This window comes from Dendrobates tinctorius, unplaced genomic scaffold, assembly GCF_039654945.1.
Source record: "Dendrobates tinctorius isolate UK_male_01 unplaced genomic scaffold, ASM3965494v1 ptg000092l, whole genome shotgun sequence".
Classification (NCBI taxonomy): domain Eukaryota; kingdom Metazoa; phylum Chordata; class Amphibia; order Anura; family Dendrobatidae; genus Dendrobates; species Dendrobates tinctorius.
The window spans coordinates 7538674-7546188 of NW_027361760.1; positions in this window are offsets into that span (position 1 = coordinate 7538674).

Consider the following 7515-nt stretch of genomic DNA (forward strand, 5'->3'; position numbering starts at 1 on the left):
GTTATAATATATAAGAGTTAGGCCTATAAGTTACCAATAAGGACACATTGCACGTCTGATCTGAAGACTGTTCTCTCTGGGAACCCGATGAGAAAGGATCATATCCAGTCTCATTCCAGGGATACCTTCTTGGTACAATCTTAATAACTTTCCAGCCATCAGATGAAATGGTCAATAACAATCCTGCCTTACAATGAGGACAAGATCTTAAAATATATCTGTGGGCCTACGTCCTGTAAGGATGTTACGTAAAATTCTTATACACAAGAAAAAGACAAACAAGATGAGGACTATACACAATATAAACCATGGAGAACAATGGATTTCTACCCACTTGCAAGAAATCTTGACAAATATCAGTGAAATTCATGTCAAGAAGATAAAAACCAATAGCAACAATTCAATTACTGCTACTAATATCCAGGATCTAAATAATCCTAGGTATTTACCAGCTTGTATCTCTATATCTTGCCATCTCCATCCAATGAAAGCCTGTAGGGGCCTAGTATGACAACACAGTGTGACAAACGTGAAAGGTCCCCAAGGAATGGGGTCACGATGATAAATGTGGTCACTGATATGAACGAGATAAATATGCTCACATGGACTTCTAACTAACGTCACAGTGCAAACACACAAGGTACAACAATCTTCACAGTTAGGGACTGGACATACACACGTACACAGAGACATAAGACAAGAGATTATTAAAGTTCCCTCGTACTCCTATTCCTGAAGTGCTGAGATAAAGTCCAATGACACTGCCTCTTTATATACAGAGACGTTCCCGTTCTTAATATCAGGTATTCAGAGCACCACCGGCACGGACTCTCCTCAGTGATCATTATAAGATCTTAATCTGACTTTGTGTCCACTTTTTAAATGAGGAGGGTTCAGTCACTCTGTGTTATTAAAAGAAAAACATATAACAAAACAGCATAGAATATTCTCTATGGGGATCAGGTGGCATGTACCTAGGTGATTTATACCACTATAATAACCTATGATTTGTCTCCAGTCCACAGATGACTGTCAACCACGCCTACTGGACTCCCTCATTTACATTCACTCAAGATAACATTCAAGGAGTCTCATGTGTAACATAAAACATATATTTATGGTGTTTTAGTTCTATGTAATTTTAAAAGACAGACAAAACAGCACACTTAACAGAAAACAACATTCAACAAAGTACAGAAGACAAAACAGAATACCGGCAAAAATTCATGTTATACTGGGTTCTATGTTAGGTTAATCCAGCGGATTCCTTAATCCGACGAGAATCTCCCTCGATTCTCCCATCTAGATCAATTTAACGTGCACACGGAGTTTTTTATTCAACAGTAGCCTTCTCACACTGGCTTTGTACCCATTCAAAAATAAAAATAAAAAAAATAAAGATTGTTATTCTTCGGAATATTTTACAAGAACAAACCCCATTCCTATGGAGCTTAGCAACTTTCAGGAGTTCTTATAACTCCAATTGCATGTAAACTTCCAACTTACAGGAGCCTCTCACAAACTCCAATTGGAAAAGTCTGACATCACAGTCCCCATTCAATTTCAAGAATAACAGTCATAAGATAAAATTAAATTAAAATTAAAAAACAAAGATTATTATTATTCTACGGAATATCTTACAAGAACAAACAAACCCCTTACACTATGGAGCTTAGCAACTTACAGTAGTTCTTATAATTCCAATTGCATGTAAACTTCCAACTTACAGGAGCCTCTCACAAACCCCAATTGGAAAAGTCTACAATCACAGTTCCCACTCAATTCCAAGAATAACATTCATACTGGATTAACAAGGTTACCGAATATAATGAAAATTATTAAATGTTCTTACCTGTATTCAGATACAGACGATTCCCAGAGATCCTTAAACTATACGAAATCCATCACTTTCCCTCAGACCGGGATAACTGTTAATGCCCCTGTTGATGCCTAATGTCAAGGCGGAGGACTTACTTAAGGAGTCCCAGACTCCCCCGTGCACGGTTTACAGTACTCACCGGTGAGGGAAAGGTGTTGGATTCCCGGCCAATGCACCAAAATGTCAGGGTGTCACGGTCACGTGTGTCTGGACGCAGATGTTTCCGCAAGGCGAACCCATAACACACGTGACCCTGGATACAGCGCCTCCAGTGGGGCGAATTTAAATAATAAAACGTGCAGATGGATACACCGCCTCCACCTGGCGAATTTAGGTATTACACGTTAATATAAATTCTGGAAACCCCGCCTCCAGTACGGCGAATTTAAACAATAAGGGGGAACCTGGGAAACATTAACAATGGTGGGCCCTGCGATAGGGAATAGGGAAGTGGAGACCTCCTGAACTCCCCTGAGCCAGTGTCCCTGCACTCCTAACGTTCCCTATACAGGCTCCGCACCTGTCGCCGCACGCGAACCTTAAACCCTTGCTCGCCCTGACCCTAAACCCTCACTAGGGAATTGGGCGGTGCGGAGACTAATCCCACCACTGCACTAATAACACACATGAGGGAAAGAGACAATACAGGGGGACACCACTTAGCTTTATGCTCTGTGCTTATACTCCTGCAACAGAGCCCTCCACCTGCGTGCGTCTTCTCCTCCACCCGTACCCATCACCATAACAGGATCCTTCACCATAGTGCAGCCTTGGAGCAGAGTCCACCACCAGTTGCTGCTGCTTAGTAACAGAGTCCCAGAGATGAGTTCAGCTTCTGCCACGAAGGCAAGCATGCTTGAGTCCAGCTCAACAGCCAAGTCCCACATGGTGAGTGCCACTCTCCATAGTCGCCACTCCACCAGTCCATGCAGACACTTCCTGCCGACACCATCACTGCGACCCCACCATGCCATGCCAGCCCTTCGTCCAGACACCATAGCTGACACACGTCCCCCCTGGCTAAGCTGCGCAGGACTCCTCCTCAGCTCCATCCTTCCACCAGGCTCTCACCAACTCAGAATTAATGAATGAATGAATATCACCAGCAGTGATTGCACACCCTGAGACTCATTTATAGAGCCCCACACCTGAATCATAATTACAGAGAACTTTAAACTGAAAACCTAAGGTGCGATACCACTAACCACCACCGGGGACTGTCAAGTCACCTTGGCAACTTGCCAAAAGGAAAAAAGTTCACTCTGTGCTTTTAAAACTGTCAGATCACTTCAGATCATGACACAGGGATTTTTTATATTCCAATTAGAAATCGTCCAGACCTGAATAAGTAAGATGCTTCTTTATTGGACATGCCGGCATGGAGAGAGAATGACGACCACACCAGGTGTGTGCCGTCCTCTGTCTAACTCAATACATATTCTTAAGAGTTTAAATAGTAAAGCCGAAAGGGTGTTGAAACATATTGCGTTTGCAGAAATAGCACATACAATTTGCTTAGCTGTTAGCTATCCTTATCTGCGCTACCAGAGAAGTCACGCAAGACAAGGAAAACCAGCTAATGTTCACAAAAAGTAACACCCAAAGGTAACACCCATATATTCACAATACGTAAGCTAAAAAGAGTTTCAAAGTCTAGGCAAAATAAATGGCTTATGCAATCATGTGTACATATTGTATACATATATATACACTCACACACATACACATATGTATATAGATACAGTCATACTGTATGTAAAAGTTTGGGCACCCCTATTAATGTTAACCTTTTTTCTTTATAACAATTTTGGTTTTTGCAACAGGTATTTCAGTTTCATATATCTAATAACTGATGGACTCAGTTATATTTCTGGATTCAAATGAGGTTTATTGTACTAACAGAAAATGTGCAAACTGCATTTAAACAAAATTTCACCGGTGCAAAAGTATGGGCACCCTTATCATTTTCTTGATTTGAACACTCCTAACTACTTTTTACTGACTTCCTGAAGCACTAAATTGGTTTTGTAACCTCATTGAGCTTTGATCTTCATAGCTGGGTGTATCAAATCATGAGAAAAGGTATTTAAGGTGGCCACTTGCAAGTAGTTCTCCTATTTGATTCTCCTATGAAGAGTGGCATCATGGGCTCCTCAAAACAACTCTCAAATGATCTGAAAACAAAGATTATTCAACATAGCTTTTCAGGGGAAGGATACAAAAAGTTGTCTCAGAGATTTAACCTGTCAGTTTCCACTGTGAGGAACATAGTAAGGAAATGGAAGAACACAGGTACAGTTCTTGTTAAGCCCAGAAGTGGCAGGCCAAGAAAAATATCAGAAAGGCAGAGAAGAAGAATGATGAGAACAGTCAAGGACAATCCACAGACCACCTCCAAAGACCTGCAGCATCATCTTGCTGCAGATGGTGTCACTGTGCATCGGTCAACAATACAGCGCACTTTGCACAAGGAGAAGCTGTATCGGAGAGTGATGCGAAAGAAGCCGTTTCTGCAAGCACGCCACAAACAGAGTCGCCTGAGGTATGCAAAAGCACATTTGGACAAGCCAGTTACATTTTGGAAGAAGGTCCTGTGGACTGATGAAACAAAGATTGAGTTGTTTGGTCATACAAAAAGGCGTTATGCATGCGCTGTATTGTTGACCGATGCACAGTGACACCATCTGCAGCAAGATGATGCTGCAGGTCTTTGGAGGTGGTCTGTGGATTGTCCTTGACTGTTCTCATCATTCTTCTTCTCTGCCTTTCTGATATTTTTCTTGGCCTGCCACTTCTGGGCTTAACAAGAACTGTACCTGTGTTCTTCCATTTCCTTACTATGTTCCTCACAGTGGAAACTGACTGGTTAAATCTCTGAGACAACTTTTTGTATCCTTCCCCTGAAAAGCTATGTTGAATAATCTTTGTTTTCAGATCATTTGAGGGTTGTTTTGAGGAGCCCATGATGCCACTCTTCATAGGAGAATCAAATAGGAGAACTACTTGCAAGTGGCCACTTTAAATACCTTTTCTCATGATTTGATACACCTGGCTGTGAAGTTCAAAGCTCAATGAGGTTACAAAACCAATTTAGTGCTTCAGGAAGTCAGTAAAAAGTAGTTAGGAGTGTTCAAATCAAGAAAATGATAAGGGTGCCAATACTTTTGCACCGGTCAAATTTTGTTTAAATGCAGATTGCACATTTTCTGTTAGTACAATAAACCTCATTTGAATCCAGAAATATAACTGAGTCCATCAGTTATTAGATATATAAAACTGAAATAGCTGTAGCAAAAACCAAAATTGTTATAAAGAAAAAAGGTTAACATTAATAGGGGTGCCCAAACTTTTACATATGACTGTGTATATATATATATATATATATATATATATATACATATACACACACACACATACATATACACACACACACATACATACACATGCACATAAAAGAAAGAACTTTATTACAATTATTATAACAAAGAACCCAGCGTTGCCTGGGCATAGTAACCAACTGTGGTTAGTTATAATAAATTATAATGATTATATTGCACATAAAAATCGTGCATCTAAACCTATCCTGTGTGATACTGTCTGCTGAGCCATGTATCTAATCCTATTCTGTGTTGAGCCGTGTATCTAATACTATTCTGTGTGATACTGTGTGCTGAGCTGCGTATCTAATCCTATCCTGTGTGATACTGCCTGCTGAGCCATGTGTCTAATCCTCTCCTGTGTGATACTGACTGCTGAGCTGTGTATCTAATCCTATCCTGTGTGATACTGACTGCTGAGCTGTGTATCTAATCCTATCCTGTGTGATACTGGGCTCCCCCTGCAGTCTGTGTCAGAGGGTGGTCTGTGTTGGCATGGTAATAAATTGTGTTATTTCCAGCTTTCCAGAAGGACGATTACACCATAGAAATGATAAGAATAATAGGTCTCAGTTACCACAACTGTCTACAAAGAAAACTGTTGCTGATAGCAACCAATCACAGCTCATTTTTCATCTGTTAAACAGCTCTGGGACAGTGTGGTGAGTTTTGAGTGGTGACTTTTGTGTTTCAACTTTTATGTGGGGAGGTTGGTGTATGTGTGGTGAAATGTGTGCTGAGGGTGGTATATGTGTTGAAGCACGTGGTAGTGTGTGGTGCATTTTGTGTCTGTGTTCATATCCCCGTGTGTGGTGAGTATCCCATGTCAGGGCCCCACTTTAGCAACTGTACGGTATATACTCTTTGGCGCCATCACTCTCATTCTTTAAGTCCCCCTCGTTCACATCTGGCAGCTGTCAATTTACCTCCAACAATTTTCCTTTCACTTTTTCCCCATTATGTAGATAGGGGCAAAATTGTTTGGTGAATTGGAACGCACAGGGTTTAAATTTCGCCTCACAACATAGCCTATGATGCTCTCAGGGTCCAAAAGTGTGACTCTGCAAAATTTTGTGGCTGTAGCTGTGACGGTGCAGATGCCAATCCCGGACATACATACATGCATACATACACACCCACATTGAGCTTTATATATTAGACTAGCTATGAACCCGTTCTACACCTGGGTGGCGACCATTTTTATTGGTATATGGTCTCCCATCCTGGTATGCATGGTACCCTCACCCCCAATTCTGGTATGCATGGCACCCCATTCTTCATCCTGGTATGCATGGTCCCCTCACCCCCCAATCCTGGTATGCATGGTACTCCCTCATCCCTATCCTGGTATGCATGGTCCCCTCACCCTCTATCCTGGCATGGATGGTCCCCTCACCCCCAATCCTTGTATGCATGGCCCCCTCACCCCTTATCCTGGTGTGCATGATCCCCTCATCCCCCAATCCTGGTATGCATGGCCCCCTCACCCCCCAATCCTGGTATGCATGGTACCCCTCATCCCCCAATCCTGGTATGCATGGTCCTCTCACCCCCCAATCCTGGTATGTATGGTACTCCCTCATCCCCCAATCCTGGTATGTATGGTACTCCCTCATCCCCCAATCCTGGTATGTATGGTACTCCCTCATCCCCCAATCCTGGTATGCATGGTCCTCCCTCATCCCCCAATCCTGGTATGCATGGTCCTTTCACCCCCCAATCCTGGTATGCATGGTACTCCCTCATCTCTATCCTGGTATGCATGGTCCCCTCACCCCCTATCTTGGTATGCATGGTACCTCTCATCCCCCAATCCTGGTACGAATGTTACTCCCTCATCCCTATCTTGGTATGTATGGTCCCCTTGCCCCCTATCCTGGTATGCAGGGTACCACTCATCCCCAAATCCTGGTATGCATGGTACCCCTCATCCCCCAATCCTGATATGCATGGTACTCCCTCATCCCTATCCTGGAATGCATGGTACTCCCTCATCCCTATCCTGGTATGCATGGTACCCCTCAACCCCTATCTTGGTATGCATGGTACCTCTCATCCCCCAATCCTGGTATGCATGTTACTTCCTCATCCCTATCCTGGTATGCATAGTCCTCTCACCCCCTATCCTGGTATACATGGTCCTCTCACCCCCCATCCTGGTATGCATGGTCCCCTCATCACCTATCCTGGTATGCATGGTACTCTGAGGAGTGTGGGATTGTGCGGCCGTAATTGGCGCCCGATTTCGGCGCCACAACC